Genomic DNA, 24655 nt, shown 5'->3' with positions numbered 1-24655 from the left:
TATGGAGGGCCCGCTGAATAAATTGGAAATGGACGTTTCCTTATGTGAAAAGTCCCAAATTTTGACCGGCCATAACTCACCCAATACGGTGGCAATCTTAAAGAAATTTGGGTCAAAGTTGAACCGTCCCTAGGCCTACCGAACGCCACTTGTCCGGAGTCGATTGGCCCCCGGGGGCCGGAGATACGGCCCCCCAGAGTTAAGGGGGTCAAACGGAAGGACATGTCCCAGAGACTTGAAACTCGGCTCGTTTGTAGCCCTCGAGGGGCCATGTTTGACGCCACCACTCCCGAGTCGATAGGCCCCCGGGGGCCTGAGATACGGATCCCCAAAGACAAAAAGTACCAAAATTTGACCGGCTGTAACTCACCCAAAACGGGGGCAAACTCCACCAATCTCAGGGTATTATTAGACCACGTGGACCTCTTTCCGATGCCACCTGCCCCAAGTCCCTACCCCCCCGGGGGCCGGAGATACGGACACCCAATTTTTTTGTCCACGCTGAACTTATTTGACGGGCCTGACATACTGCTTCCGTGGACACTTCAATAAAGTGTATTTTTTAATAAGTATGTGCAATTTTGTTGATGAAAACACCTCTACTGTACTCAGCACACTCAGTGGAATCCATTTATGTAAGTTTTGTCTCAAAATACTGTAGAATTTGCATAAAAATGAATGTCCACGGGAGCATTATGAAGGGCCCGCTGAATAAATTGGAAATGGACATTTCGTCATGTATATAAACATCCCAGTATTGTTGAAAAAAAAAAAAAACACCTCTACTGTACTCAGCACACTCAGTGGAATCCAGTGATGAAAGTTTCATGTCATAATACTGTACAATTTGCATACAAATGAACAAAATTGTGGATTTCACGTTGAGTTTTCGAGTATTTCACCACATATGGTGCATGTCCACCCACAACTTATTTGACGGGGCTGAATAAATTGGAAATGGACATTTTGTCATGTACATAAACATCACCAATATTGTTGATAAAAACACATCTACTGTACTCAGTACACTCATTGGAATCCGTTTATGTGAGTTTCATGTCATAATACTGTATAATTTGCATACAAATGAAGAAAATTGGGGATTTCACGTTGAGTTTTCGAGTATTTCACCACATATGGTGCATGTCCACCCACAACTTATTTGACGGGGCTGAATAAATTGGAAATGGACATTTTGTCATGTACATAAACATCACCAATATTGTTGATAAAAACACATCTACTGTACTCAGTACACTCATTGGAATCCGTTTATGTGAGTTTCATGTCATAATACTGTATAATTTGCATACAAATGAACAAAATTGTGGATTTCAAATTGTGGATTTTCGGTAATTTCACCACATATGGTGCATGTCCATTTCCAATTTATTTGACGTGGGCTGAATAAATTGGAAATGGACATTTTGTCATGTACATAAACATCACCAATATTGTTGATAAAAACACATCTACTGTACTCAGCACACTCATTGGAATCCGTTTATGTGAGTTTCATGTCATAATACTGTATAATTTGCATACAAATGAAGAAAATTGGGGATTTCACGTTGAGTTTTCGAGTATTTCACCACATATGGTGCATGTCCACCCACAACTTATTTGACGGGGCTGAATAAATTGGAAATGGACATTTTGTCATGTACATAAACATCACCAATATTGTTGATAAAAACACATCTACTGTACTCAGTACACTCATTGGAATCAGTTTATGTGAGTTTCATGTCATAATACTGTAGAATTTGCATAGAAATGAATGTCCACGGGAGCATTATGGAGGGCCCGCTGAATAAATTGGAAATGGACATTTCGTCAGGTACATAAACATCACCAATATTGTTGATAAAAACACATCTACTGTACTCAGTACACTCATTGGAATCCGTTTATGTGAGTTTCATGTCATAATACTGTAGAATTTGCATACAAATGAACAAAATTGGGGATTTCACGTTGAGTTTTCGAGTATTTCACCACATATGGTGCATGTCCATTTCCAATTTATTTGACGGGCCTGAATAAATTGGAAATGGACATTTCGTCATGTACATAAACATCACCAATATTGTTGATAAAAACACATCTACTGTACTCAGCACACTCAGTGGAATCCATTTATGTAAGTTTTATCTCAAAATACTGTAGAATTTGCATAGAAATTAATGTCCACGGGAGCATTATGGAGGGCCCGCTGAATAAATTGGAAATGGACGTTTCCTTATGTGAAAAGTCCCAAATTTTGACCGGCCATAACTCACCCAATACGGGGGCAATCTTAAAGAAATTTGGGTCAAAGTTGAACCGTCCCTAGGCCTACCGAACGCCACTTGTCCGGAGTCGATTGGCCCCCGGGGGCCGGAGATACGGCCCCCCAGAGTTAAGGGGGTCAAACGGAAGGACATGTCCCAGAGACTTGAAACTCGGCTCGTTTGTAGCCCTCGAGGGGCCATGTTTGACGCCACCACTCCCGAGTCGATAGGCCCCCGGGGGCCTGAGATACGGATCCCCAAAGACAAAAAGTACCAAAATTTGACCGGCTGTAACTCACCCAAAACGGGGGCAAACTCCACCAATCTCAGGGTATTATTAGACCACGTGGACCTCTTTCCGATGCCACCTGCCCCAAGTCCCTACCACCCCGGGGGCCGGAGATACGGACACCCAATTTTTTTGTCCACGCTGAACTTATTTGACGGGCCTGACATACTGCTTCCGTGGACACTTCAATAAAGTGTATTTTTTAATAAGTATGTGCAATTTTGTTGATGAAAACACCTCTACTGTACTCAGCACACTCAGTGGAATCCATTTATGTAAGTTTTGTCTCAAAATACTGTAGAATTTGCATAAAAATGAATGTCCACGGGAGCATTATGAAGGGCCCGCTGAATAAATTGGAAATGGACATTTCGTCATGTATATAAACATCCCAGTATTGTTGAAAAAAAAAAAAAACACCTCTACTGTACTCAGCACACTCAGTGGAATCCAGTGATGAAAGTTTCATGTCATAATACTGTACAATTTGCATACAAATGAACAAAATTGTGGATTTCACGTTGAGTTTTCGAGTATTTCACCACATATGGTGCATGTCCACCCACAACTTATTTGACGGGGCTGAATAAATTGGAAATGGACATTTTGTCATGTACATAAACATCACCAATATTGTTGATAAAAACACATCTACTGTACTCAGTACACTCATTGGAATCCGTTTATGTGAGTTTCATGTCATAATACTGTATAATTTGCATACAAATGAAGAAAATTGGGGATTTCACGTTGAGTTTTCGAGTATTTCACCACATATGGTGCATGTCCACCCACAACTTATTTGACGGGGCTGAATAAATTGGAAATGGACATTTTGTCATGTACATAAACATCACCAATATTGTTGATAAAAACACATCTACTGTACTCAGTACACTCATTGGAATCCGTTTATGTGAGTTTCATGTCATAATACTGTATAATTTGCATACAAATGAACAAAATTGTGGATTTCAAATTGTGGATTTTCGGTAATTTCACCACATATGGTGCATGTCCATTTCCAATTTATTTGACGTGGGCTGAATAAATTGGAAATGGACATTTTGTCATGTACATAAACATCACCAATATTGTTGATAAAAACACATCTACTGTACTCAGCACACTCATTGGAATCCGTTTATGTGAGTTTCATGTCATAATACTGTATAATTTGCATACAAATGAAGAAAATTGGGGATTTCACGTTGAGTTTTCGAGTATTTCACCACATATGGTGCATGTCCACCCACAACTTATTTGACGGGGCTGAATAAATTGGAAATGGACATTTTGTCATGTACATAAACATCACCAATATTGTTAATAAAAACACATCTACTGTACTCAGTACACTCATTGGAATCCGTTTATGTGAGTTTCATGTCATAATACTGTAGAATTTGCATAGAAATGAATGTCCACGGGAGCATTATGGAGGGCCCGCTGAATAAATTGGAAATGGACATTTCGTCAGGTACATAAACATCACCAATATTGTTGATAAAAACACATCTACTGTACTCAGTACACTCATTGGAATCCGTTTATGTGAGTTTCATGTCATAATACTGTAGAATTTGCATACAAATGAACAAAATTGGGGATTTCACGTTGAGTTTTCGAGTATTTCACCACATATGGTGCATGTCCATTTCCAATTTATTTGACGGGCCTGAATAAATTGGAAATGGACATTTCGTCATGTACATAAACATCACCAATATTGTTGATAAAAACACATCTACTGTACTCAGCACACTCAGTGGAATCCATTTATGTAAGTTTTATCTCAAAATACTGTAGAATTTGCATAGAAATTAATGTCCACGGGAGCATTATGGAGGGCCCGCTGAATAAATTGGAAATGGACGTTTCCTTATGTGAAAAGTCCCAAATTTTGACCGGCCATAACTCACCCAATACGGGGGCAATCTTAAAGAAATTTGGGTCAAAGTTGAACCGTCCCTAGGCCTACCGAACGCCACTTGTCCGGAGTCGATTGGCCCCCGGGGGCCGGAGATACGGCCCCCCAGAGTTAAGGGGGTCAAACGGAAGGACATGTCCCAGAGACTTGAAACTCGGCTCGTTTGTAGCCCTCGAGGGGCCATGTTTGACGCCACCACTCCCGAGTCGATAGGCCCCCGGGGGCCTGAGATACGGATCCCCAAAGACAAAAAGTACCAAAATTTGACCGGCTGTAACTCACCCAAAACGGGGGCAAACTCCACCAATCTCAGGGTATTATTAGACCACGTGGACCTCTTTCCGATGCCACCTGCCCCAAGTCCCTACCCCCCCGGGGGCCGGAGATACGGACACCCAATTTTTTTGTCCACGCTGAACTTATTTGACGGGCCTGACATACTGCTTCCGTGGACACTTCAATAAAGTGTATTTTTTAATAAGTATGTGCAATTTTGTTGATGAAAACACCTCTACTGTACTCAGCACACTCAGTGGAATCCATTTATGTAAGTTTTGTCTCAAAATACTGTAGAATTTGCATAAAAATGAATGTCCACGGGAGCATTATGAAGGGCCCGCTGAATAAATTGGAAATGGACATTTCGTCATGTATATAAACATCCCAGTATTGCTGATAAAAACACAAGGTCCTAGGGCTTTGTGCTTTGGGGGCGCCAGTGAGGGGCCCCAGAGATGCGAGAATCTCGAATCTCGTTGCCCCACGATCCAGCGTCTCCAAACGGGGGACGTCCACGAACCCGCTAGGCCGAACCCATTCAAATAAATTGCAGGTGGGATTTTTTCAGAAACGTCCCAGGAGCACGAAACTCGGCACGGCGGCTCTCGGGGGCCCCCCGAGCGAGGCGCCGAAAGCGCGGGGCCCTAGGACGACGCGCTTTTTTTCCCGAGGTCCGATGGTTTCGTGCTTTGGGGGCCTGAGCGAGGGGCCCCCGAGATGCCAGAATCTCAAATCTCGAGTTCCTACCGCCCATCGTCTCAGAACGGGGGACGTCCCACTTCCCATTTAAACGCGTACAGGTTTGGTGGACGCGCGCTCCCTTTTTTGACCTTTTGACCCCTAAAGAAGGACGTACGGTCGCAGGACTTTGGCTACTGGCTGAGGGGGTCCCCTCGAGCCAAAGGTTTCGATTTCAGCTCGATCGGCCCTTTCGAAAGCGTGTCCACGAACCCGCTAGGCCGAACCCATTCAAATATATTGCAGGTGGGATTTTTTCAGAAACGTCCCAGGGGCCCGAAATTCGGCACGGTGGCTCCAGGGCCATCCCAGAGCGAGGCGCCAAAAGCGCCAGGCCCTAGGACGAAGGAAAAATCGAGAGCCTCCTGCACAAAATATCTCCCTCAGTCCTCTTAGACTCTTAAACCGTCAGAGCCTTTCGAGAGATTTCAAAGTGTCAAAGGGGTATTTTTTTCCCCGAGGTCCTAGGGCTTCGTGCTTCGGGGGTGCGATCGAGGGGCCCCAGAGATGCGCAAATCTCAAATCTCGTGGCCCTACGACCCAGCGTCTCCGAACGGGAGACGTCCACGAACCCGCTAGGCCGAACCCATTCAAATAAATGGCAGGTGGACGCGCGCTCCCTTTTTTGACCTTTTGACCCCTAAAAAAGGCCGTACGGTCACAGGACTTTTCCGACCGGTCGAGGAGGTCCCCTCGAGCCGAAGGTTTCGAATTCAGCTCAATCGTCCCTTTCGGAAGCGTGTCCACGAACCCGCTAGGCCGAACCCATTCAAATAAATTGCAGGTGGGATTTTTTTAGAAACGTCCCAGGATCACGAAACTCGGCACGGTGGCTCTCGGGGGCCCCCCGAGCTAGGCGCCGAAAGCGCGGAGCCCTAGGACGACACGTTTTTTTTCCCGTGGTCCGATGGTTTCGTGCTTCGGGGGCCTGAGCGAGGGGCCCCCGAGATGCCAGAATCTCAAATCTCGGGTCCCTACCACCCATCGTCTCAGAACGGGGGACGTCCCACTTCCAATTTATACGCGTACAGGTTTGGTGGACGCGCGCTCCCTTTTTTGACCTTTTGACCCCTAAAAAAGGCCGTACGGTCACAGGACTTTTCCGACCGGTCGAGGAGGTCCCCTCGAGCCGAAGGTTTCGAATTCAGCTCAATCGTCCCTTTCGGAAGCGTGTCCACGAACCCGCTAGGCCGAACCCATTCAAATAAATTGCAGGTGGGATTTTTTCAGAAACGTCCCAGGGGCCCGAAATTCGGCACGGTGGCTCCAGGGCCATCCCAGAGCGAGGCGCCAAAAGCGCCAGGCCCTAGGACGAAGGAAAAATCGAGAGCCTCCTGCACAAAATATCTCCCTCAGTCTTCTTAGACTCTTACACAGTCAGAGCCTTTCGAGTGATTTCAAAGTGTCAAAGGGGTATTTTTTTTCCCGCGGTCCTAGGGCTTCGTGCTTCGGGGGTGCGATCGAGGGGCCCCAGAGATGCGCAGATCTCGAATCTTGTGGCCCTACGACCCAGCGTGTCCGAACGGGAGACGTCCACGAACCCGCTAGGCCGAACCCATTCAAATAAATGGCAGGTGGGATTTTTTCAGAAACGTCCCAGGGACCCGAAATTCGGCACGGTGGCTCTCGGGGGCCCCCCAAGCGAGGCACCGAAAGCGCGTGGCCCTAGGACGACGCGCTTTTTTTCCCGCGGTCCGATGGGCTCCTGCTTCGGGGGCCTGAGCGAGGGGCCCCCGAGATGCCAGAATCTCAAATCTCGGGTTCCTACCACCCATCGTCTCAGAACTGGGGACGTCCCGCTTCCCATTTAAACGCGTAGAGGTTTGGTGGACGCGCGCTCCCTTTTTTGACCTTTTGACCCCTAAAGAAGGTCGTACGTTCGCGAGACTTTGGCGACCGGTCGAGGGGGTCCCCTCGAGCCAACGGTTTCGATTTCAGCTCGATCGGCCCTTTCGGAAGCGTGTCCACGAACCCGCTAGGCCGAACCCATTCAAATAAATTGCAGGTGGGATTTTTTCAGAAACGTCCCAGGAGCACGAAACTCGGCACGGTGGCTCCCGGGGCCTCCCCGAGCGTGCCCCCGAAAGCGCGGGGCCCTAGGATGACGCACTTTTTTTCCCGTGGTGCTATGGGCTCGTGCTTCGGGGGCCTGAGCGTGGGGTCCCCGAGATGCTCAAATCTCAAATCCTGGGTCCCTATGACCTTTCGTCTTGGAACTACAAAAATAGCTGCAAATGGACAAATAGTGGGTTCGTGGGACCAGGGGGGCGGGGCTCGTGGCCGGGGAGGAGGTTCCGTGGGGTTCCGCGGGCGTTCCGTAACAGTAATGGGCAAATGGACAAATAGTGGGTTCGTGGGACCTGGGGGGCGGGGCTCGTGGCCGGGGAGGGGGTCCCGGGGGGTTCCGGGGACGTTCCGTAACAATAATGGGCAAATGGACAAATAGTGGGTTCGTGGGACCTTGGGGGCGGGGCTAGTGGCCGGGGAGGGGGTCCCGGGGGGTTCCGGGGACGTTCCGTAACAATAATGGGCAAATGGACAAATAGTGGGTTCGCGGGACCTTGGGGGCGGGGCTAGTGGCCGGGGAGGGGGTCCCGGGGGGTTCCGGGGACGTTCCGTAACAATAATGGGCAAATGGACAAATAGTGGGTTCGTGGGACCTTGGGGGCGGGGCTCGTGGCCGGGGAGGGGGTCCCGGGGGGTTCCGGGGACGTTCCGTAACAATAATGGGCAAATGGACAAATAGTGGGTTCGTGGGACGGGGGTCCCCCCATCAAACCGGTAGGGCTGTGGACAAATAGAGGGTCGCTGGGACGAAGACCCCCACCGGAGTCATTCACTCAAATGAGAAATGGACAAATAGTAGGTTCGTGGGACCTCGGGGGCGGGGCTCGTGGCCGGGGAGGGGGTCCCGGGGGGTTCCGGGGACGTTCCGTAAAAATAATGGGCAAATTGACAAATAGTGGGTTCGTGGGACCTTGGGGGCGGGGCTAGTGGCCGGGGAGGGGGTCCCGGGGGGTTCCGCGGCCGTTCCGTAACAATAATGGGCAAATGGACAAATAGTGGGTTCGTGGGACGGGGGTCCCCCCATCAAACCGGTAGGGCTGTGGACAAATAGAGGGTCGCTGGGACGAAGACCCCCACCGCAGTCATTCACTCAAATGAGAAATGGACAAATAGTAGGTTCGTGGGAGCAAATTCCCCACTTTGCCTTGCAAAGCAATGGAAAATGGACGAATAATAGGTTCAAGGACAGTGGGGGGGGAGGGCTGGGGCAGTGGGGGGTAGGCCAGTGGGGGCTCATCGCCCCCTAGAGGCGTCCGCAGCCCTATTGGTCCCGACTACCCCAACGGAAAAAAAAGTAAGTCGAAACGTCCCGTTGGCCAGTTAAATAATCTGCAAACGGGATCCAAATCCACACTACGGTCCCACCGAACCACTATTTGCCCAATGGCAATTTAAATGAATGGGGAAATTTCCACGAACCCATATAATGTACTACCTCCAGGTCAGCTGTCAAAGAGGCGCTCGTGGTTCCATGGTGTAACGGTTAGCACTCTGGACTTTGAATCCAGCGATCCGAGTTCAAATCTCGGTGGAACCTACGTGCCTTCTTGCGGCAGATAAAAACAAAAAAGGCTCAACTTTATTTTTGTTGCTGGTGAGCCGTAAGCGACTTCTTCTTTGCTTTCCTCTGAGCAGCGGCCTCTCTCGTCAAGGTTCCATGGTGTAATGGTTAGCACTCTGGACTCTGAATCCAGCGATCCGAGTTAAAATCTCGGTGGGACCTGCTTTTGCCACGAATGTGCGCAGGGCCCGTTCTGAGAAATCCTTTTGACAGCAGTGGGCCCCAAAGGCTCACGCAACTGCGAGGGTACGTTTCGCACCGCAAAAAGCGCAGTCTGTCTCCTTGGGGACGTGCTCGTAAAAGGTCAGGAGCCCTTTGGAGAATGCGGGCATCGATCCCGCTACCTCTCGCATGCTAAGCGAGCGCTCTACCATTTGAGCTAATTCCCCTGGCCGCAGAAGGCAGAATCTTCTCCCTGTTAGGTCCACCACCATTATTGAATCCATTCAAAGGCCCACTTTCATTCCTTTGCCTTTGACCTTGTCTCGAGGTGTGTCATTTCTTCCATTGCAGTTAATTTTTTCTTTCTTTTGTTGTTGCTATTTGTCTTCTTTGCTTTTGGTTATTATGATCGCCGCCAACTTGTTTGTTTTTAGACTCATTTCTTCTAATGCTTGCTTGTTTCATTCAGTGTTTTTAATGTTGTTTTTTGGGCTTTCTTGTTGTTGTTGCTTTATTACAAACGATCCACTTGGCTTTCACAAGATTGTGATCCTGTATCAGAAGTGACTGTTGCGGTCAAGTAAGTCTGCACCCCTGAGGACCGTAACAGGGTGAGTAGAGCAGGGCAGAAACAAGTTTCTCAGAAATCGAGGTGCTTTTTGCCACAAGCGCAGACTTCCGGATGCTCCCTGCATTCAAAGCCACGTGAAGAGCGTCGCTCGAGGGCAGGCGGCGGTGCGCCAGCTGCGTGAGTGTGGCTCGTTGGTCTAGGGGTATGATTCTCGCTTTTGTTGCGAGAGGTCCCGGGTTCAAATCCCGGACGAGCCCGTGGTCAGGCTTGGTCCTGAAGCTTTTCTGCCTGCTAAGGGGCCCACGAGCAGTCAGCAAATTTTGGGGAAATTGGGCAGACGTCTGGCCGGAGCCAGGCCGGTTAGCTCAGTTGGTTAGAGCGTGGTGCTAATAACGCCAAGGTCGCGGGTTCGATCCCCGTACGGGCCAACGTCTTTTGTTCTCTGTTAGCTCGTCTCTGCTCTTCTCTCAAAGCGACGGGTGGTGTCACGTAAACCCCTGCAGACCAAACCCTAGGGGGATGTGGCCGAAATAGCTCAGTTGGGAGAGCGTTAGACTGAAGATCTAAAGGTCCCTGGTTCAATCCCGGGTTTCGGCAGATGCAGCTTTCTTTTGTCTTTTGGTCGAGGGTGGCCAGTGACCAAAACTCACTGGGATACAACCCCTCGCTCTGACTGGTTCCCCCTAGCCGCAACACTATCTACCTCCAGGTCAGCTGTCAAAGAGGCGCTCGTGGTTCCATGGTGTAACGGTTAGCACTCTGGACTTTGAATCCAGCGATCCGAGTTCAAATCTCGGTGGAACCTACGTGCCTTCTTGCGGCAGATAAAAACAAAAAAGGCTCAACTTTATTTTTGTTGCTGGTGAGCCGTAAGCGACTTCTTCTTTGCTTTCCTCTGAGCAGCGGCCTCTCTCGTCAAGGTTCCATGGTGTAATGGTTAGCACTCTGGACTCTGAATCCAGCGATCCGAGTTCAAATCTCGGTGGGACCTGCTTTTGCCACGAATGTGCGCAGGGCCCGTTCTGAGAAATCCTTTTGACAGCAGTGGGACCCAAAGGCTCACGCAACTGCGAGGGTACGTTTCGCACGGCAAAAAGCGCAGTCTGTCTCCTTGGGGACGTGCGCGTAAAAGGGCAGGAGCCCTTTGGAGAATGCGGGCATCGATCCCGCTACCTCTCGCATGCTAAGCGAGCGCTCTACCATTTGAGCTAATTCCCCTGGCCGCAGAAGGCAGAATCTTCTCCCTGTTAGGTCCACCACCATTATTGAATCCATTCAAAGGCCCACTTTCATTCCTTTGCCTTTGACCTTGTCTCGAGGTGTGTCATTTCTTCCATTGCAGTTAATTTTTTCTTTCTTTTGTTGTTGCTATTTGTCTTCTTTGCTTTTGGTTATTATGATCGCCGCCAACTTGTTTGTTTTTAGACTCATTTCTTCTAATGCTTGCTTGTTTCATTCAGTGTTTTTAATGTTGTTTTTTGGGCTTTCTTGTTGTTGTTGCTTTATTACAAACGATCCACTTGGCTTTCACAAGATTGTGATCCTGTATCAGAAGTGACTGTTGCGGTCAAGTAAGTCTGCACCCCTGAGGACCGTAACAGGGTGAGTAGAGCAGGGCAGAAACACGTTTCTCAGAAATCGAGGTGCTTTTTGCCACAAGCGCAGACTTCCGGATGCTCCCTGCATTCAAAGCCACGTGAAGAGCGTCGCTCGAGGGCAGGCGGCGGTGCGCCAGCTGCGTGAGCGTGGCTCGTTGGTCTAGGGGTATGATTCTCGCTTTGGGTGCGAGAGGTCCCGGGTTCAAAATCCCGGACGAGCCCGTGGTCAGGCTTGGTCCTGAAGCTTTTCTGCCTGCTAAGGGGCCCACGAGCAGTCAGCAAATTTTGGGGAAATTGGGCAGACGTCTGGCCGGAGCCAGGCCGGTTAGCTCAGTTGGTTAGAGCGTGGTGCTAATAACGCCAAGGTCGCGGGTTCGATCCCCGTACGGGCCAACGTCTTTTGTTCTCTGTTAGCTCGTCTCTGCTCTTCTCTCAAAGCGACGGGTGGTGTCACGTAAACCCCTGCAGACCAAACCCTAGGGGGATGTGGCCGAAATAGCTCAGTTGGGAGAGCGTTAGACTGAAGATCTAAAGGTCCCTGGTTCAATCCCGGGTTTCGGCAGATGCAGCTTTCTTTTGTCTTTTGGTCGAGGGTGGCCAGTGACCAAAACTCACTGGGATACAACCCCTCGCTCTGACTGGTTCCCCCTAGCCGCAACACTATCTACCTCCAGGTCAGCTGTCAAAGAGGCGCTCGTGGTTCCATGGTGTAACGGTTAGCACTCTGGACTTTGAATCCAGCGATCCGAGTTCAAATCTCGGTGCAACCTACGTGCCTTCTTGCGGCAGATAAAAACAAAAAAGGCTCAACTTTATTTTTGTTGCTGGTGAGCCGTAAGCGACTTCTTCTTTGCTTTCCTCTGAGCAGCGGCCTCTCTCGTCAAGGTTCCATGGTGTAATGGTTAGCACTCTGGACTCTGAATCCAGCGATCCGAGTTCAAATCTCGGTGGGATCTGCTTTTGCCACGAATGTGCGCAGGGCCCGTTCTGAGAAATCCTTTTGACAGCAGTGGGCCCCAAAGGCTCACGCAACTGCGAGGGTACGTTTCGCACCGCAAAAAGCGCAGTCTGTCTCCTTGGGGACGTGCGCGTAAAAGGGCAGGAGCCCTTTGGAGAATGCGGGCATCGATCCCGCTACCTCTCGCATGCTAAGCGAGCGCTCTACCATTTGAGCTAATTCCCCTGGCCGCAGTAGGCAGAATCTTCTCCCTGTTAGGTCCACCACCATTATTGAATCCATTCAAAGGCCCACTTTCATTCCTTTGCCTTTGACCTTGTCTCGAGGTGTGTCATTTCTTCCATTGCAGTTAATTTTTTCTTTCTTTTGTTGTTGCTATTTGTCTTCTTTGCTTTTGGTTATTATGATCGCCGCCAACTTGTTTGTTTTTAGACTCATTTCTTCTAATGCTTGCTTGTTTCATTCAGTGTTTTTAATGTTGTTTTTTGGGCTTTCTTGTTGTTGTTGCTTTATTACAAACGATCCACTTGGCTTTCACAAGATTGTGATCCTGTATCAGAAGTGACTGTTGCGGTCAAGTAAGTCTGCACCCCTGAGGACCGTAACAGGGTGAGTAGAGCAGGGCAGAAACAAGTTTCTCAGAAATCGAGGTGCTTTTTGCCACAAGCGCAGACTTCCGGATGCTCCCTGCATTCAAAGCCACGTGAAGAGCGTCGCTCGAGGGCAGGCGGCGGTGCGCCAGCTGCGTGAGCGTGGCTCGTTGGTCTAGGGGTATGATTCTCGCTTTGGGTGCGAGAGGTCCCGAGTTCAAATCCCGGACGAGCCCGTGTTCAGGCTTGGTCCTGAAGCTTTTCTGCCTGCTAAGGGGCCCACGAGCAGTCAGCAAATTTTGGGGAAATTGGGCAGACGTCTGTCCGGAGCCAGGCCGGTTAGCTCAGTTGGTTAGAGCGTGGTGCTAATAACGCCAAGGTCGCGGGTTCGATCCCCGTACGGGCCAACGTCTTTTGTTCTCTGTTAGCTCGTCTCTGCTCTTCTCTCAAAGCGACGGGTGGTGTCACGTAAACCCCTGCAGACCAAACCCTAGGGGGATGCGGCCGAAATAGCTCAGTTGGGAGAGCGTTAGACTGAAGATCTAAAGGTCCCTGGTTCAATCCCGGGTTTCGGCAGATGCAGCTTTCTTTTGTCTTTTGGTCGAGGGTGGCCAGTGACCAAAACTCACTGGGATACAACCCCTCGCTCTGACTGGTTCCCCCTAGCCGCAACACTATCTACCTCCAGGTCAGCTGTCAAAGAGGCGCTCGTGGTTCCATGGTGTAACGGTTAGCACTCTGGACTTTGAATCCAGCGATCCGAGTTCAAATCTCGGTGGAACCTACGTGCCTTCTTGCGGCAGATAAAAACAAAAAAGGCTCAACTTTATTTTTGTTGCTGGTGAGCCGTAAGCGACTTCTTCTTTGCTTTCCTCTGAGCAGCGGCCTCTCTCGTCAAGGTTCCATGGTGTAATGATTAGCACTCTGGACTCTGAATCCAGCGATCAGAGTTCAAATCTCGGTGGGACCTGCTTTTGCCACGAATGTGCGCAGGGCCCGTTCTGAGAAATCCTTTTGACAGCAGTGGGCCCCAAAGGCTCACGCAACTGCGAGGGTACATTTCGCACCGCAAAAAGCGCAGTCTGTCTCCTTGGGGACGTGCTCGTAAAAGGTCAGGAGCCCTTTGGAGAATGCGGGCATCGATCCCGCTACCTCTCGCATGCTAAGCGAGCCCTCTACCATTTGAGCTAATTCCCCTGGCCGCAGAAGGCAGAATCTTCTCCCTGTTAGGTCCACCACCATTATTGAATCCATTCAAAGGCCCACTTTCATTCCTTTGCCTTTGACCTTGTCTCGAGGTGTGTCATTTCTTCCATTGCAGTTAATTTTTTCTTTCTTTTGTTGTTGCTATTTGTCTTCTTTGCTTTTGGTTATTATGATCGCCGCCAACTTGTTTGTTTTTAGACTCATTTCTTCTAATGCTTGCTTGTTTCATTCAGTGTTTTTAATGTTGTTTTTTGGGCTTTCTTGTTGTTGTTGCTTTATTACAAACGATCCACTTGGCTTTCACAAGATTGTGATCCTGTATCAGAAGTGACTGTTGCGGTCAAGTAAGTCTGCACCCCTGAGGACGGTAACAGGGTGAGTAGAGCAGGGCAGAAACACGTTTCTCAGAAATCGAGGTGCTTTTTGCCACAAGCGCAGACTTCCGGATGCTCCCTGCATTCAAAGCCACGTGAAGAGCGTCGCTCGAGGGCAGGCGGCGGTGCGCCAGCTGCGTGAGCGTGGCTCGTTGGTCTAGGGGTATGATTCTCGCTTTGGGTGCGAGAGGTCCCGGGTTCAAAATCCCGGACGAGCCCGTGGTCAGGCTTGGTCCTGAAGCTTTTCTGCCTGCTAAGGGGCCCACGAGCAGTCAGTAAATTTTGGGGAAATTGGGCAGACGTCTGGCCGGAGCCAGGCCGGTTAGCTCAGTTGGTTAGAGCGTGGTGCTAATAACGCCAAGGTCGCGGGTTCGATCCCCGTACGGGCCAACGTCTTTTGTTCTCTGTTAGCTCGTCTCTGCTCTTCTCTCAAAGCGACGGGTGGTGTCACGTAAACCCCTGCAGACCAAACCCTAGGGGGATGTGGCCGAAATAGCTCAGTTGGGAGAGCGTTAGACTGAAGATCTAAAGGTCCCTGGTTCAATCCCGGGTTTCGGCAGATGCAGCTTTCTTTTGTCTTTTGGTCGAGGGTGGCCAGTGACCAAAACTCACTGGGATACAACCCCTCGCTCTGACTGGTTCCCCCTAGCCGCAACACTATCTACCTCCAGGTCAGCTGTCAAAGAGGCGCTCGTGGTTCCATGGTGTAACGGTTAGCACTCTGGACTTTGAATCCAGCGATCCGAGTTCAAATCTCGGTGCAACCTACGTGCCTTCTTGCGGCAGATAAAAACAAAAAAGGCTCAACTTTATTTTTGTTGCTGGTGAGCCGTAAGCGACTTCTTCTTTGCTTTCCTCTGAGCAGCGGCCTCTCTCGTCAAGGTTCCATGGTGTAATGGTTAGCACTCTGGACTCTGAATCCAGCGATCCGAGTTCAAATCTCGGTGGGATCTGCTTTTGCCACGAATGTGCGCAGGGCCCGTTCTGAGAAATCCTTTTGACAGCAGTGGGCCCCAAAGGCTCACGCAACTGCGAGGGTACGTTTCGCACCGCAAAAAGCGCAGTCTGTCTCCTTGGGGACGTGCGCGTAAAAGGGCAGGAGCCCTTTGGAGAATGCGGGCATCGATCCCGCTACCTCTCGCATGCTAAGCGAGCGCTCTACCATTTGAGCTAATTCCCCTGGCCGCAGAAGGCAGAATCTTCTCCCTGTTAGGTCCACCACCATTATTGAATCCATTCAAAGGCCCACTTTCATTCCTTTGCCTTTGACCTTGTCTCGAGGTGTGTCATTTCTTCCATTGCAGTTAATTTTTTCTTTCTTTTGTTGTTGCTATTTGTCTTCTTTGCTTTTGGTTATTATGATCGCCGCCAACTTGTTTGTTTTTAGACTCATTTCTTCTAATGCTTGCTTGTTTCATTCAGTGTTTTTAATGTTGTTTTTTGGGCTTTCTTGTTGTTGTTGCTTTATTACAAACGATCCACTTGGCTTTCACAAGATTGTGATCCTGTATCAGAAGTGACTGTTGCGGTCAAGTAAGTCTGCACCCCTGAGGACCGTAACAGGGTGAGTAGAGCAGGGCAGAAACAAGTTTCTCAGAAATCGAGGTGCTTTTTGCCACAAGCGCAGACTTCCGGATGCTCCCTGCATTCAAAGCCACGTGAAGAGCGTCGCTCGAGGGCAGGCGGCGGTGCGCCAGCTGCGTGAGAGTGGCTCGTTGGTCTAGGGGTATGATTCTCGCTTTGGGTGCGAGAGGTCCCGGGTTCAAATCCCGGACGAGCCCGTGGTCAGGCTTGGTCCTGAAGCTTTTCTGCCTGCTAAGGGGCCCACGAGCAGTCAGCAAATTTTGGGGAAATTGGGCAGACGTCTGGCCGGAGCCAGGCCGGTTAGCTCAGTTGGTTAGAGCGTGGTGCTAATAACGCCAAGGTCGCGGGTTCGATCCCCGTACGGGCCAACGTCTTTTGTTCTCTGTTAGCTCGTCTCTGCTCTTCTCTCAAAGCGACGGGTGGTGTCACGTAAACCCCTGCAGACCAAACCCTAGGGGGATGTGGCCGAAATAGCTCAGTTGGGAGAGCGTTAGACTGAAGATCTAAAGGTCCCTGGTTCAATCCCGGGTTTCGGCAGATGCAGCTTTCTTTTGTCTTTTGGTCGAGGGTGGCCAGTGACCAAAACTCACTGGGATACAACCCCTCGCTCTGACTGGTTCCCCCTAGCCGCAACACTATCTACCTCCAGGTCAGCTGTCAAAGAGGCGCTCGTGGTTCCATGGTGTAACGGTTAGCACTCTGGACTTTGAATCCAGCGATCCGAGTTCAAATCTCGGTGGAACCTACGTGCCTTCTTGCGGCAGATAAAAACAAAAAAGGCTCAACTTTATTTTTGTTGCTGGTGAGCCGTAAGCGACTTCTTCTTTGCTTTCCTCTGAGCAGCGGCCTCTCTCGTCAAGGTTCCATGGTGTAATGGTTAGCACTCTGGACTCTGAATCCAGCGATCCGAGTTCAAATCTCGGTGGGACCTGCTTTTGCCACGAATGTGCGCAGGGCCCGTTCTGAGAAATCCTTTTGACAGCAGTGGGACCCAAAGGCTCACGCAACTGCGAGGGTACGTTTCGCACGGCAAAAAGCGCAGTCTGTCTCCTTGGGGACGTGCGCGTAAAAGGGCAGGAGCCCTTTGGAGAATGCGGGCATCGATCCCGCTACCTCTCGCATGCTAAGCGAGCGCTCTACCATTTGAGCTAATTCCCCTGGCCGCAGAAGGCAGAATCTTCTCCCTGTTAGGTCCACCACCATTATTGAATCCATTCAAAGGCCCACTTTCATTCCTTTGCCTTTGACCTTGTCTCGAGGTGTGTCATTTCTTCCATTGCAGTTAATTTTTTCTTTCTTTTGTTGTTGCTATTTGTCTTCTTTGCTTTTGGTTATTATGATCGCCGCCAACTTGTTTGTTTTTAGACTCATTTCTTCTAATGCTTGCTTGTTTCATTCAGTGTTTTTAATGTTGTTTTTTGGGCTTTCTTGTTGTTGTTGCTTTATTACAAACGATCCACTTGGCTTTCACAAGATTGTGATCCTGTATCAGAAGTGACTGTTGCGGTCAAGTAAGTCTGCACCCCTGAGGACCGTAACAGGGTGAGTAGAGCAGGGCAGAAACACGTTTCTCAGAAATCGAGGTGCTTTTTGCCACAAGCGCAGACTTCCGGATGCTCCCTGCATTCAAAGCCACGTGAAGAGCGTCGCTCGAGGGCAGGCGGCGGTGCGCCAGCTGCGTGAGCGTGGCTCGTTGGTCTAGGGGTATGATTCTCGCTTTGGGTGCGAGAGGTCCCGGGTTCAAAATCCCGGACGAGCCCGTGGTCAGGCTTGGTCCTGAAGCTTTTCTGCCTGCTAAGGGGCCCACGAGCAGTCAGCAAATTTTGGGGAAATTGGGCAGACGTCTGGCCGGAGCCAGGCCGGTTAGCTCAGTTGGTTAGAGCGTGGTGCTAATAACGCCAAGGTCGCGGGTTCGATCCCCGTACGGGCCAACGTCTTTTGTTCTCTGTTAGCTCGTCTCTGCTCTTCTCTCAAAGCGACGGGTGGTGTCACGTAAACCCCTGCAGACCAAACCCTAGGGGGATGTGGCCGAAATAGCTCAGTTGGGAGAGCGTTAGACTGAAGATCTAAAGGTCCCTGGTTCAATCCCGGGTTTCGGCAGATGCAGCTTTCTTTTGTCTTTTGGTCGAGGGTGGCCAGTGACCAAAACTCACTGGGATACAACCCCTCGCTCTGACTGGTTCCCCCTAGCCGCAACACTATCTACCTCCAGGTCAGCTGTCAAAGAGGCGCTCGTGGTTCCATGGTGTAACGGTTAGCACTCTGGACTTTGAATCCAGCGATCCGAGTTCAAATCTCGGTGCAACCTACGTGCCTTCTTGCGGCAGATAAAAACAAAAAAGGCTCAACTTTATTTTTGTTGCTGGTGAGCCGTAAGCGACTTCTTCTTTGCTTTCCTCTGAGCAGCGGCCTCTCTCGTCAAGGTTCCATGGTGTAATGGTTAGCACTCTGGACTCTGAATCCAGCGATCCGAGTTAAAATCTCGGTGGGATCTGCTTTTGCCACGAATGTGCGCAGGGCCCGTTCTGAGAAATCCTTTTGACAGCAGTGGGCCCCAAAGGCTCACGCAACTGCGAGGGTACGTTTCGCACCGCAAAAAGCGCAGTCTGTCTCCTTGGGGACGTGCGCGTAAAAGGGCAGGAGCCCTTTGGAGAATGCGGGCATCGATCCCGCTACCTCTCGCATGCTAAGCGAGCGCTCTACCATTTGAGCTAATTCCCCTGGCCGCAGAAGGCAGAATCTTCTCCCTGTTAGGTCCACCACCATTATTGAATCCATTCAAAGGCCCACTTTCATTCCTTTGCCTTTGACCTTGTCTCGAGGTGTGTCATTTCTTCCATTGCAGTTAATTTTTTCTTTCTTTTGTTGTTGCTATTTGTCTTCTTTGCTTTTGGTTATTATGATCGCCGCCAACTTGTTTGTTTTTAGACTCATTTCTTCTAATGCTTGCTTGTTTCATTCAGTGTTTTTAATGTTGTTTTTTGGGCTTTCTTGTTGTTGTTGCTTTATTACAAACGATCCACTTGGCTTTCACAAGATTGTGATCCTGTATCAGAAGTGACTGTTGCGGTCAAGTAAGTCTGCACCCCTGAGGACCGTAACAGGGTGAGTAGAGCAGGGCAGAAACAAGTTTCTCAGAAATCGAGGTGCTTTTTGCCACAAGCGCAGACTTCCGGATGCTCCCTGCATTCAAAGCCACGTGAAGAGCGTCGCTCGAGGGCAGGCGGCGGTGCGCCAGCTGCGTGAGAGTGGCTCGTTGGTCTAGGGGTATGATTCTCGCTTTGGGTGCGAGAGGTCCCGGGTTCAAATCCCGGACGAGCCCGTGGTCAGGCTTGGTCCTGAAGCTTTTCTGCCTGCTAAGGGGCCCACGAGCAGTCAGCAAATTTTGGGGAAATTGGGCAGACGTCTGGCCGGAGCCAGGCCGGTTAGCTCAGTTGGTTAGAGCGTGGTGCTAATAACGCCAAGGTCGCGGGTTCGATCCCCGTACGGGCCAACGTCTTTTGTTCTCTGTTAGCTCGTCTCTGCTCTTCTCTCAAAGCGACGGGTGGTGTCACGTAAACCCCTGCAGACCAAACCCTAGGGGGATGTGGCCGAAATAGCTCAGTTGGGAGAGCGTTAGACTGAAGATCTAAAGGTCCCTGGTTCAATCCCGGGTTTCGGCAGATGCAGCTTTCTTTTGTCTTTTGGTCGAGGGTGGCCAGTGACCAAAACTCACTGGGATACAACCCCTCGCTCTGACTGGTTCCCCCTAGCCGCAACACTATCTACCTCCAGGTCAGCTGTCAAAGAGGCGCTCGTGGTTCCATGGTGTAACGGTTAGCACTCTGGACTTTGAATCCAGCGATCCGAGTTCAAATCTCGGTGGAACCTACGTGCCTTCTTGCGGCAGATAAAAACAAAAAAGGCTCAACTTTATTTTTGTTGCTGGTGAGCCGTAAGCGACTTCTTCTTTGCTTTCCTCTGAGCAGCGGCCTCTCTCGTCAAGGTTCCATGGTGTAATGGTTAGCACTCTGGACTCTGAATCCAGCGATCCGAGTTCAAATCTCGGTGGGACCTGCTTTTGCCACGAATGTGCGCAGGGCCCGTTCTGAGAAATCCTTTTGACAGCAGTGGGACCCAAAGGCTCACGCAACTGCGAGGGTACGTTTCGCACGGCAAAAAGCGCAGTCTGTCTCCTTGGGGACGTGCGCGTAAAAGGGCAGGAGCCCTTTGGAGAATGCGGGCATCGATCCCGCTACCTCTCGCATGCTAAGCGAGCGCTCTACCATTTGAGCTAATTCCCCTGGCCGCAGAAGGCAGAATCTTCTCCCTGTTAGGTCCACCACCATTATTGAATCCATTCAAAGGCCCACTTTCATTCTTTTGCCTTTGACCTTGTCTCGAGGTGTGTCATTTCTTCCATTGCAGTTAATTTTTTCTTTCTTTTGTTGTTGCTATTTGTCTTCTTTGCTTTTGGTTATTATGATCGCCGCCAACTTGTTTGTTTTTAGACTCATTTCTTCTAATGCTTGCTTGTTTCATTCAGTGTTTTTAATGTTGTTTTTTGGGCTTTCTTGTTGTTGTTGCTTTATTACAAACGATCCACTTGGCTTTCACAAGATTGTGATCCTGTATCAGAAGTGACTGTTGCGGTCAAGTAAGTCTGCACCCCTGAGGACCGTAACAGGGTGAGTAGAGCAGGGCAGAAACAAGTTTCTCAGAAATCGAGGTGCTTTTTGCCACAAGCGCAGACTTCCGGATGCTCCCTGCATTCAAAGCCACGTGAAGAGCGTCGCTCGAGGGCAGGCGGCGGTGCGCCAGCTGCGTGAGCGTGGCTCGTTGGTCTAGGGGTATGATTCTTGCTTTGGGTGCGAGAGGTCCCGGGTTCAAATCCCGGACGAGCCCGTGGTCAGGCTTGGTCCTGAAGCTTTTCTGCCTGCTAAGGGGCCCACGAGCAGTCAGCAAATTTTGGGGAAATTGGGCAGACGTCTGTCCGGAGCCAGGCCGGTTAGCTCAGTTGGTTAGAGCGTGGTGCTAATAACGCCAAGGTCGCGGGTTCGATCCCCGTACGGGCCAACGTCTTTTGTTCTCTGTTAGCTCGTCTCTGCTCTTCTCTCAAAGCGACGGGTGGTGTCACGTAAACCCCTGCAGACCAAACCCTAGGGGGATGTGGATGAAATAGCTCATTTGGGAGAGCGTTAGACTGAAGATCTAAAGGTCCCTGGTTCAATCCCGGGTTTCGGCAGATGCAGCTTTCTTTTGTCTTTTGGTCGAGGGTGGCCAGTGACCAAAACTCACTGGGATACAACCCCTCGCTCTGACTGGTTCCCCCTAGCCGCAACACTATCTACCTCCAGGTCAGCTGTCAAAGAGGCGCTCGTGGTTCCATGGTGTAACGGTTAGCACTCTGGACTTTGAATCCAGCGATCCGAGTTCAAATCTCGGTGGAACCTACGTGCCTTCTTGCGGCAGATAAAAACAAAAAAGGCTCAACTTTATTTTTGTTGCTGGTGAGCCGTAAGCGACTTCTTCTTTGCTTTCCTCTGAGCAGCGGCCTCTCTCGTCAAGGTTCCATGGTGTAATGATTAGCACTCTGGACTTTGAATCCAGCGATCCGCGTTCAAATCTCGGTGGGACCTGCTTTTGCCACGAATGTGCGCAGGGCCCGTTCTGAGAAATTCTTTTGACAGCAGTGGGCCCCAAAGGCTCACGCAACTGCGAGGGTACGTTTCGCACCGCAAAAAGCGCAGTCTGTCTCCTTGGGGACGTGCGCGTAAAAGGACAGGAGCCCTTTGGAGAATGCGGGCATCGATCCCGCTACCTCTCGCATGCTAAGCGAGCGCTCTCCCATTTGAGCTAATTCCCCTGGCCGCAGAAGGCAGAATCTTCTCCCTGTTAGTTCCACCACCATTATTGAATCCATTCAAAGGCCCACTTTCATTCCTTTGCCTTTGACCTTGTCTCGAGGTGTGTCATTTCTTCCATTGCAGTTAATTTTTTCTTTCTTTTGTTGTTGCTATTTGTCTTCTTTGCTTTTGGTTATTATGATCGCCGCCAACTTGTTTGTTTTTAGACTCATTTCTTCTAATGCTTGCTTGTTTCATTCAGTGTTTTTAATGTTGTTTTTTGGGCTTTCTTGTTGTTGTTGCTTTATTACAAACGATCCACTTGGCTTTCACAAGATTGTGATCCTGTATCAGAAGTGACTGTTGCGGTCAAGTAAGTCTGCACCCCTGAGGACCGTAACAGGGTGAGTAGAGCAGGGCAGAAACAAGTTTCTCAGAAATCGAGGTGCTTTTTGCCACAAGCGCAGACTTCCGGATGCTCCCTGCATTCAAAGCCACGTGAAGAGCGTCGCTCGAGGGCAGGCGGCGGTGCGCCAGCTGCGTGAGCGTGGCTCGTTGGTCTAGGGGTATGATTCTCGCTTTGGGTGCGAGAGGTCCCGGGTTCAAATCCCGGACGAGCCCGTGGTCAGGCTTGGTCCTGAAGCTTTTCTGCCTGCTAAGGGGCCCACGAGCAGTCAGCAAACTTTGGGGAATTTGGGCAGACGTCTGGCCGGAGCCAGGCCGGTTAGCTCAGTTGGTTAGAGCGTGGTGCTAATAACGCCAAGGTCGCGGGTTCGATCCCCGTACGGGCCAACGTCTTTTGTTCTCTGTTAGCTCGTCTCTGCTCTTCTCTCAAAGCGACGGGTGGTGTCACGTAAACCCCTGCAGACCAAACCCTAGGGGGATGTGGCCGAAATAGCTCAGTTGGGAGAGCGTTAGACTAAAGATCTAAAGGTCCCTGGTTCAATCCCGCGTTTCGGCAGATGCAGCTTTCTTTTGTCTTTTGGTCGAGGGTGGCCAGTGACCAAAACTCACTGGGATACAACCCCTCGCTCTGACTGGTTCCCCCTAGCCGCAACACTATCTACCTCCAGGTCAGCTGTCAAAGAGGCGCTCGTGGTTCCATGGTGTAACGGTTAGCACTCTGGACTTTGAATCCAGCGATCCGAGTTCAAATCTCGGTGGAACCTACGTGCCTTCTTGCGGCAGATAAAAACAAAAAAAGCTCAACTTTATTTTTGTTGCTGGTGAGCCGTAAGCGACTTCTTCTTTGCTTTCCTCTGAGCAGCGGCCTCTCTCGTCAAGGTTCCATGGTGTAATGGTTAGCACTCTGGACTCTGAATCCAGCGATCCGAGTTCAAATCTCGGTGGGACCTGCTTTTGCCACGAATGTGCGCAGGGCCCGTTCTGAGAAATTCTTTTGACAGCAGTGGGCCCCAAAGGCTCACGCAACTGCGAGGGTACGTTTCGCACCGCAAAAAGCGCAGTCTGTCTCCTTGGGGACGTGCGCGTAAAAGGGCAGGAGCCCTTTGGAGAATGCGGGCATCGATCCCGCTACCTCTCGTATGCTAAGAGAGCGCTCTACCATTTGAGCTAATTCCCCTGGCCGCAGAAGTCAGAATCTTCTCCCTGTTAGGTCCATCACCATTATTGAATCCATTCAAAGGCCCACTTTCATTCCTTTGCCTTTGACCTTGTCTCGAGGTGTGTCATTTCTTCCATTGAAGTTAATTTTTTCTTTCTTTTGTTGTTGCTATTTGTCTTCTTTGCTATTGGTTATTATGATCGCCGCCAACTTGTTTGTTTTTAGACTCATTTCTTCTAATGCTTGCTTGTTTCATTCAGTGTTTTTAATGTTGTTTTTTGGGCTTTCTTGTTGTTGTTGTTGCTTTATTACAAACGATCCACTTGGCTTTCACAAGATTGTGATCCTGTATCAGAAGTGACTGTTGCGGTCAAGTAAGTCTGCAAACCTGAGGACCGTAACAGGGTGAGTAGAGCAGGGCAGAAACAAGTTTCTCAGAAATCGAGGTGCTTTTTGCCACAAGCGCAGACTTCCGGATGCTCCCTGCATTCAAAGCCACGTGAAGAGCGTCGCTCGAGGGCAGGCGGCGGTGCGCCAGCTGCGTGAGCGTGGCTCGTTGGTCTAGGGGTATGATTCTCGCTTTGGGTGCGAGAGGTCCCGGGTTCAAATCCCGGACGAGCCCGTGGTCAGGCTTGGTCCTGAAGCTTTTCTGCCTGCTAAGGGGCCCACGAGCAGTCTGCAAACTTTGGGGAAATTGGGCAGATGTCTGGCCGGAGCCAGGCCGGTTAGCTCAGTTGGTTAGAGCATGGTGCTAATAGCGCCAAGGTCGCGGGTTCGATCCCGTACGGGCCAACGTCTTTTGTTCTCTGTTAGCTCGTCTCTGCTCTTCTCTCAAAGCGACGGGTGGTGTCACGTAAACCCCTGCAGACCAAACCCTAGGTGGATGTGGCCGAAATAGCTCAGTTGGGAGAGCGTTAGACTGAAGATCTAAAGGTCCCTGGTTCAATCCCGGGTTTCGGCAGATGCAGCTTTCTTTTGTCTTTTGGTCGAGGGTGGCCAGTGACCAAAACTCACTGGGATACAACCCCTCGCTCTGACTGGTTCCCCCTAGCCGCAACACTATCTACCTCCAGGTCAGCTGTCAAA

At 50.2% G+C, this 24655-nt stretch overlaps 57 non-coding genes across 57 annotated transcripts; 50 read left to right on the top strand and 7 right to left on the bottom strand.

Annotated features, from left to right (window-relative positions):
* Window positions 1-9041: 9041 nt before the first annotated feature.
* Window positions 9042-9113, top strand: trnaq-uug (transfer RNA glutamine (anticodon UUG)). The gene has a single exon. It is a non-coding gene; the product is annotated as a tRNA-Gln (tRNA).
* Window positions 9114-9227: 114 nt separating this feature from the next.
* On the top strand, window positions 9228-9299 carry trnaq-cug (transfer RNA glutamine (anticodon CUG)). Its single transcript has one exon. It is a non-coding gene; the product is annotated as a tRNA-Gln (tRNA).
* Window positions 9300-9453: 154 nt separating this feature from the next.
* Window positions 9454-9526, bottom strand: trnaa-agc (transfer RNA alanine (anticodon AGC)). Its single transcript has one exon. It is a non-coding gene; the product is annotated as a tRNA-Ala (tRNA).
* Window positions 9527-10055: 529 nt separating this feature from the next.
* Window positions 10056-10127, top strand: trnaq-uug (transfer RNA glutamine (anticodon UUG)). The gene has a single exon. It is a non-coding gene; the product is annotated as a tRNA-Gln (tRNA).
* Window positions 10128-10224: 97 nt separating this feature from the next.
* trnai-aau (transfer RNA isoleucine (anticodon AAU)) lies at window positions 10225-10298 on the top strand. Its single transcript has one exon. It is a non-coding gene; the product is annotated as a tRNA-Ile (tRNA).
* Window positions 10299-10394: 96 nt separating this feature from the next.
* On the top strand, window positions 10395-10467 carry trnaf-gaa (transfer RNA phenylalanine (anticodon GAA)). The gene has a single exon. It is a non-coding gene; the product is annotated as a tRNA-Phe (tRNA).
* A 136-nt stretch (window positions 10468-10603) lies between these two features.
* Window positions 10604-10675, top strand: trnaq-uug (transfer RNA glutamine (anticodon UUG)). Its single transcript has one exon. It is a non-coding gene; the product is annotated as a tRNA-Gln (tRNA).
* A 114-nt stretch (window positions 10676-10789) lies between these two features.
* Window positions 10790-10861, top strand: trnaq-cug (transfer RNA glutamine (anticodon CUG)). Its single transcript has one exon. It is a non-coding gene; the product is annotated as a tRNA-Gln (tRNA).
* Window positions 10862-11015: 154 nt separating this feature from the next.
* On the bottom strand, window positions 11016-11088 carry trnaa-agc (transfer RNA alanine (anticodon AGC)). The gene has a single exon. It is a non-coding gene; the product is annotated as a tRNA-Ala (tRNA).
* A 529-nt stretch (window positions 11089-11617) lies between these two features.
* Window positions 11618-11690, top strand: trnap-ugg (transfer RNA proline (anticodon UGG)). The gene has a single exon. It is a non-coding gene; the product is annotated as a tRNA-Pro (tRNA).
* A 97-nt stretch (window positions 11691-11787) lies between these two features.
* On the top strand, window positions 11788-11861 carry trnai-aau (transfer RNA isoleucine (anticodon AAU)). The gene has a single exon. It is a non-coding gene; the product is annotated as a tRNA-Ile (tRNA).
* A 96-nt stretch (window positions 11862-11957) lies between these two features.
* trnaf-gaa (transfer RNA phenylalanine (anticodon GAA)) lies at window positions 11958-12030 on the top strand. The gene has a single exon. It is a non-coding gene; the product is annotated as a tRNA-Phe (tRNA).
* A 136-nt stretch (window positions 12031-12166) lies between these two features.
* Window positions 12167-12238, top strand: trnaq-uug (transfer RNA glutamine (anticodon UUG)). The gene has a single exon. It is a non-coding gene; the product is annotated as a tRNA-Gln (tRNA).
* A 114-nt stretch (window positions 12239-12352) lies between these two features.
* trnaq-cug (transfer RNA glutamine (anticodon CUG)) lies at window positions 12353-12424 on the top strand. The gene has a single exon. It is a non-coding gene; the product is annotated as a tRNA-Gln (tRNA).
* Window positions 12425-12578: 154 nt separating this feature from the next.
* trnaa-agc (transfer RNA alanine (anticodon AGC)) lies at window positions 12579-12651 on the bottom strand. The gene has a single exon. It is a non-coding gene; the product is annotated as a tRNA-Ala (tRNA).
* Window positions 12652-13180: 529 nt separating this feature from the next.
* trnap-ugg (transfer RNA proline (anticodon UGG)) lies at window positions 13181-13252 on the top strand. Its single transcript has one exon. It is a non-coding gene; the product is annotated as a tRNA-Pro (tRNA).
* A 97-nt stretch (window positions 13253-13349) lies between these two features.
* On the top strand, window positions 13350-13423 carry trnai-aau (transfer RNA isoleucine (anticodon AAU)). Its single transcript has one exon. It is a non-coding gene; the product is annotated as a tRNA-Ile (tRNA).
* Window positions 13424-13519: 96 nt separating this feature from the next.
* trnaf-gaa (transfer RNA phenylalanine (anticodon GAA)) lies at window positions 13520-13592 on the top strand. Its single transcript has one exon. It is a non-coding gene; the product is annotated as a tRNA-Phe (tRNA).
* Window positions 13593-13728: 136 nt separating this feature from the next.
* Window positions 13729-13800, top strand: trnaq-uug (transfer RNA glutamine (anticodon UUG)). The gene has a single exon. It is a non-coding gene; the product is annotated as a tRNA-Gln (tRNA).
* A 114-nt stretch (window positions 13801-13914) lies between these two features.
* On the top strand, window positions 13915-13986 carry trnaq-cug (transfer RNA glutamine (anticodon CUG)). The gene has a single exon. It is a non-coding gene; the product is annotated as a tRNA-Gln (tRNA).
* A 756-nt stretch (window positions 13987-14742) lies between these two features.
* On the top strand, window positions 14743-14815 carry trnap-ugg (transfer RNA proline (anticodon UGG)). The gene has a single exon. It is a non-coding gene; the product is annotated as a tRNA-Pro (tRNA).
* A 97-nt stretch (window positions 14816-14912) lies between these two features.
* Window positions 14913-14986, top strand: trnai-aau (transfer RNA isoleucine (anticodon AAU)). Its single transcript has one exon. It is a non-coding gene; the product is annotated as a tRNA-Ile (tRNA).
* Window positions 14987-15082: 96 nt separating this feature from the next.
* On the top strand, window positions 15083-15155 carry trnaf-gaa (transfer RNA phenylalanine (anticodon GAA)). Its single transcript has one exon. It is a non-coding gene; the product is annotated as a tRNA-Phe (tRNA).
* Window positions 15156-15291: 136 nt separating this feature from the next.
* On the top strand, window positions 15292-15363 carry trnaq-uug (transfer RNA glutamine (anticodon UUG)). Its single transcript has one exon. It is a non-coding gene; the product is annotated as a tRNA-Gln (tRNA).
* Window positions 15364-15477: 114 nt separating this feature from the next.
* Window positions 15478-15549, top strand: trnaq-cug (transfer RNA glutamine (anticodon CUG)). Its single transcript has one exon. It is a non-coding gene; the product is annotated as a tRNA-Gln (tRNA).
* A 154-nt stretch (window positions 15550-15703) lies between these two features.
* trnaa-agc (transfer RNA alanine (anticodon AGC)) lies at window positions 15704-15776 on the bottom strand. The gene has a single exon. It is a non-coding gene; the product is annotated as a tRNA-Ala (tRNA).
* Window positions 15777-16305: 529 nt separating this feature from the next.
* trnap-ugg (transfer RNA proline (anticodon UGG)) lies at window positions 16306-16377 on the top strand. Its single transcript has one exon. It is a non-coding gene; the product is annotated as a tRNA-Pro (tRNA).
* Window positions 16378-16474: 97 nt separating this feature from the next.
* Window positions 16475-16548, top strand: trnai-aau (transfer RNA isoleucine (anticodon AAU)). Its single transcript has one exon. It is a non-coding gene; the product is annotated as a tRNA-Ile (tRNA).
* Window positions 16549-16644: 96 nt separating this feature from the next.
* trnaf-gaa (transfer RNA phenylalanine (anticodon GAA)) lies at window positions 16645-16717 on the top strand. Its single transcript has one exon. It is a non-coding gene; the product is annotated as a tRNA-Phe (tRNA).
* A 136-nt stretch (window positions 16718-16853) lies between these two features.
* Window positions 16854-16925, top strand: trnaq-uug (transfer RNA glutamine (anticodon UUG)). Its single transcript has one exon. It is a non-coding gene; the product is annotated as a tRNA-Gln (tRNA).
* A 114-nt stretch (window positions 16926-17039) lies between these two features.
* Window positions 17040-17111, top strand: trnaq-cug (transfer RNA glutamine (anticodon CUG)). Its single transcript has one exon. It is a non-coding gene; the product is annotated as a tRNA-Gln (tRNA).
* Window positions 17112-17265: 154 nt separating this feature from the next.
* On the bottom strand, window positions 17266-17338 carry trnaa-agc (transfer RNA alanine (anticodon AGC)). The gene has a single exon. It is a non-coding gene; the product is annotated as a tRNA-Ala (tRNA).
* Window positions 17339-17867: 529 nt separating this feature from the next.
* trnap-ugg (transfer RNA proline (anticodon UGG)) lies at window positions 17868-17940 on the top strand. The gene has a single exon. It is a non-coding gene; the product is annotated as a tRNA-Pro (tRNA).
* Window positions 17941-18037: 97 nt separating this feature from the next.
* Window positions 18038-18111, top strand: trnai-aau (transfer RNA isoleucine (anticodon AAU)). Its single transcript has one exon. It is a non-coding gene; the product is annotated as a tRNA-Ile (tRNA).
* Window positions 18112-18207: 96 nt separating this feature from the next.
* trnaf-gaa (transfer RNA phenylalanine (anticodon GAA)) lies at window positions 18208-18280 on the top strand. The gene has a single exon. It is a non-coding gene; the product is annotated as a tRNA-Phe (tRNA).
* Window positions 18281-18416: 136 nt separating this feature from the next.
* trnaq-uug (transfer RNA glutamine (anticodon UUG)) lies at window positions 18417-18488 on the top strand. Its single transcript has one exon. It is a non-coding gene; the product is annotated as a tRNA-Gln (tRNA).
* A 114-nt stretch (window positions 18489-18602) lies between these two features.
* On the top strand, window positions 18603-18674 carry trnaq-cug (transfer RNA glutamine (anticodon CUG)). The gene has a single exon. It is a non-coding gene; the product is annotated as a tRNA-Gln (tRNA).
* A 154-nt stretch (window positions 18675-18828) lies between these two features.
* trnaa-agc (transfer RNA alanine (anticodon AGC)) lies at window positions 18829-18901 on the bottom strand. The gene has a single exon. It is a non-coding gene; the product is annotated as a tRNA-Ala (tRNA).
* Window positions 18902-19430: 529 nt separating this feature from the next.
* Window positions 19431-19502, top strand: trnap-ugg (transfer RNA proline (anticodon UGG)). Its single transcript has one exon. It is a non-coding gene; the product is annotated as a tRNA-Pro (tRNA).
* A 97-nt stretch (window positions 19503-19599) lies between these two features.
* Window positions 19600-19673, top strand: trnai-aau (transfer RNA isoleucine (anticodon AAU)). The gene has a single exon. It is a non-coding gene; the product is annotated as a tRNA-Ile (tRNA).
* Window positions 19674-19769: 96 nt separating this feature from the next.
* trnaf-gaa (transfer RNA phenylalanine (anticodon GAA)) lies at window positions 19770-19842 on the top strand. The gene has a single exon. It is a non-coding gene; the product is annotated as a tRNA-Phe (tRNA).
* Window positions 19843-19978: 136 nt separating this feature from the next.
* trnaq-uug (transfer RNA glutamine (anticodon UUG)) lies at window positions 19979-20050 on the top strand. The gene has a single exon. It is a non-coding gene; the product is annotated as a tRNA-Gln (tRNA).
* A 114-nt stretch (window positions 20051-20164) lies between these two features.
* On the top strand, window positions 20165-20236 carry trnaq-cug (transfer RNA glutamine (anticodon CUG)). Its single transcript has one exon. It is a non-coding gene; the product is annotated as a tRNA-Gln (tRNA).
* Window positions 20237-20390: 154 nt separating this feature from the next.
* Window positions 20391-20463, bottom strand: trnaa-agc (transfer RNA alanine (anticodon AGC)). The gene has a single exon. It is a non-coding gene; the product is annotated as a tRNA-Ala (tRNA).
* Window positions 20464-20992: 529 nt separating this feature from the next.
* Window positions 20993-21064, top strand: trnap-ugg (transfer RNA proline (anticodon UGG)). The gene has a single exon. It is a non-coding gene; the product is annotated as a tRNA-Pro (tRNA).
* A 97-nt stretch (window positions 21065-21161) lies between these two features.
* Window positions 21162-21235, top strand: trnai-aau (transfer RNA isoleucine (anticodon AAU)). The gene has a single exon. It is a non-coding gene; the product is annotated as a tRNA-Ile (tRNA).
* Window positions 21236-21331: 96 nt separating this feature from the next.
* Window positions 21332-21404, top strand: trnaf-gaa (transfer RNA phenylalanine (anticodon GAA)). The gene has a single exon. It is a non-coding gene; the product is annotated as a tRNA-Phe (tRNA).
* Window positions 21405-21540: 136 nt separating this feature from the next.
* On the top strand, window positions 21541-21612 carry trnaq-uug (transfer RNA glutamine (anticodon UUG)). The gene has a single exon. It is a non-coding gene; the product is annotated as a tRNA-Gln (tRNA).
* A 114-nt stretch (window positions 21613-21726) lies between these two features.
* On the top strand, window positions 21727-21798 carry trnaq-uug (transfer RNA glutamine (anticodon UUG)). Its single transcript has one exon. It is a non-coding gene; the product is annotated as a tRNA-Gln (tRNA).
* A 756-nt stretch (window positions 21799-22554) lies between these two features.
* trnap-ugg (transfer RNA proline (anticodon UGG)) lies at window positions 22555-22626 on the top strand. The gene has a single exon. It is a non-coding gene; the product is annotated as a tRNA-Pro (tRNA).
* Window positions 22627-22723: 97 nt separating this feature from the next.
* On the top strand, window positions 22724-22797 carry trnai-aau (transfer RNA isoleucine (anticodon AAU)). Its single transcript has one exon. It is a non-coding gene; the product is annotated as a tRNA-Ile (tRNA).
* Window positions 22798-22893: 96 nt separating this feature from the next.
* On the top strand, window positions 22894-22966 carry trnaf-aaa (transfer RNA phenylalanine (anticodon AAA)). The gene has a single exon. It is a non-coding gene; the product is annotated as a tRNA-Phe (tRNA).
* A 136-nt stretch (window positions 22967-23102) lies between these two features.
* trnaq-uug (transfer RNA glutamine (anticodon UUG)) lies at window positions 23103-23174 on the top strand. Its single transcript has one exon. It is a non-coding gene; the product is annotated as a tRNA-Gln (tRNA).
* Window positions 23175-23288: 114 nt separating this feature from the next.
* Window positions 23289-23360, top strand: trnaq-cug (transfer RNA glutamine (anticodon CUG)). The gene has a single exon. It is a non-coding gene; the product is annotated as a tRNA-Gln (tRNA).
* A 759-nt stretch (window positions 23361-24119) lies between these two features.
* Window positions 24120-24191, top strand: trnap-ugg (transfer RNA proline (anticodon UGG)). Its single transcript has one exon. It is a non-coding gene; the product is annotated as a tRNA-Pro (tRNA).
* Window positions 24192-24288: 97 nt separating this feature from the next.
* On the top strand, window positions 24289-24361 carry trnai-aau (transfer RNA isoleucine (anticodon AAU)). Its single transcript has one exon. It is a non-coding gene; the product is annotated as a tRNA-Ile (tRNA).
* A 96-nt stretch (window positions 24362-24457) lies between these two features.
* Window positions 24458-24530, top strand: trnaf-gaa (transfer RNA phenylalanine (anticodon GAA)). Its single transcript has one exon. It is a non-coding gene; the product is annotated as a tRNA-Phe (tRNA).
* The last annotated feature ends 125 nt before the right edge of the window (window positions 24531-24655 follow it).

The sequence above is a fragment of the Garra rufa genome, chromosome 21 (assembly GCF_049309525.1).
Source record: "Garra rufa chromosome 21, GarRuf1.0, whole genome shotgun sequence".
NCBI lineage: Eukaryota > Metazoa > Chordata > Actinopteri > Cypriniformes > Cyprinidae > Garra > Garra rufa.
This window is presented reverse-complemented; position numbering and strand designations above follow the sequence as displayed.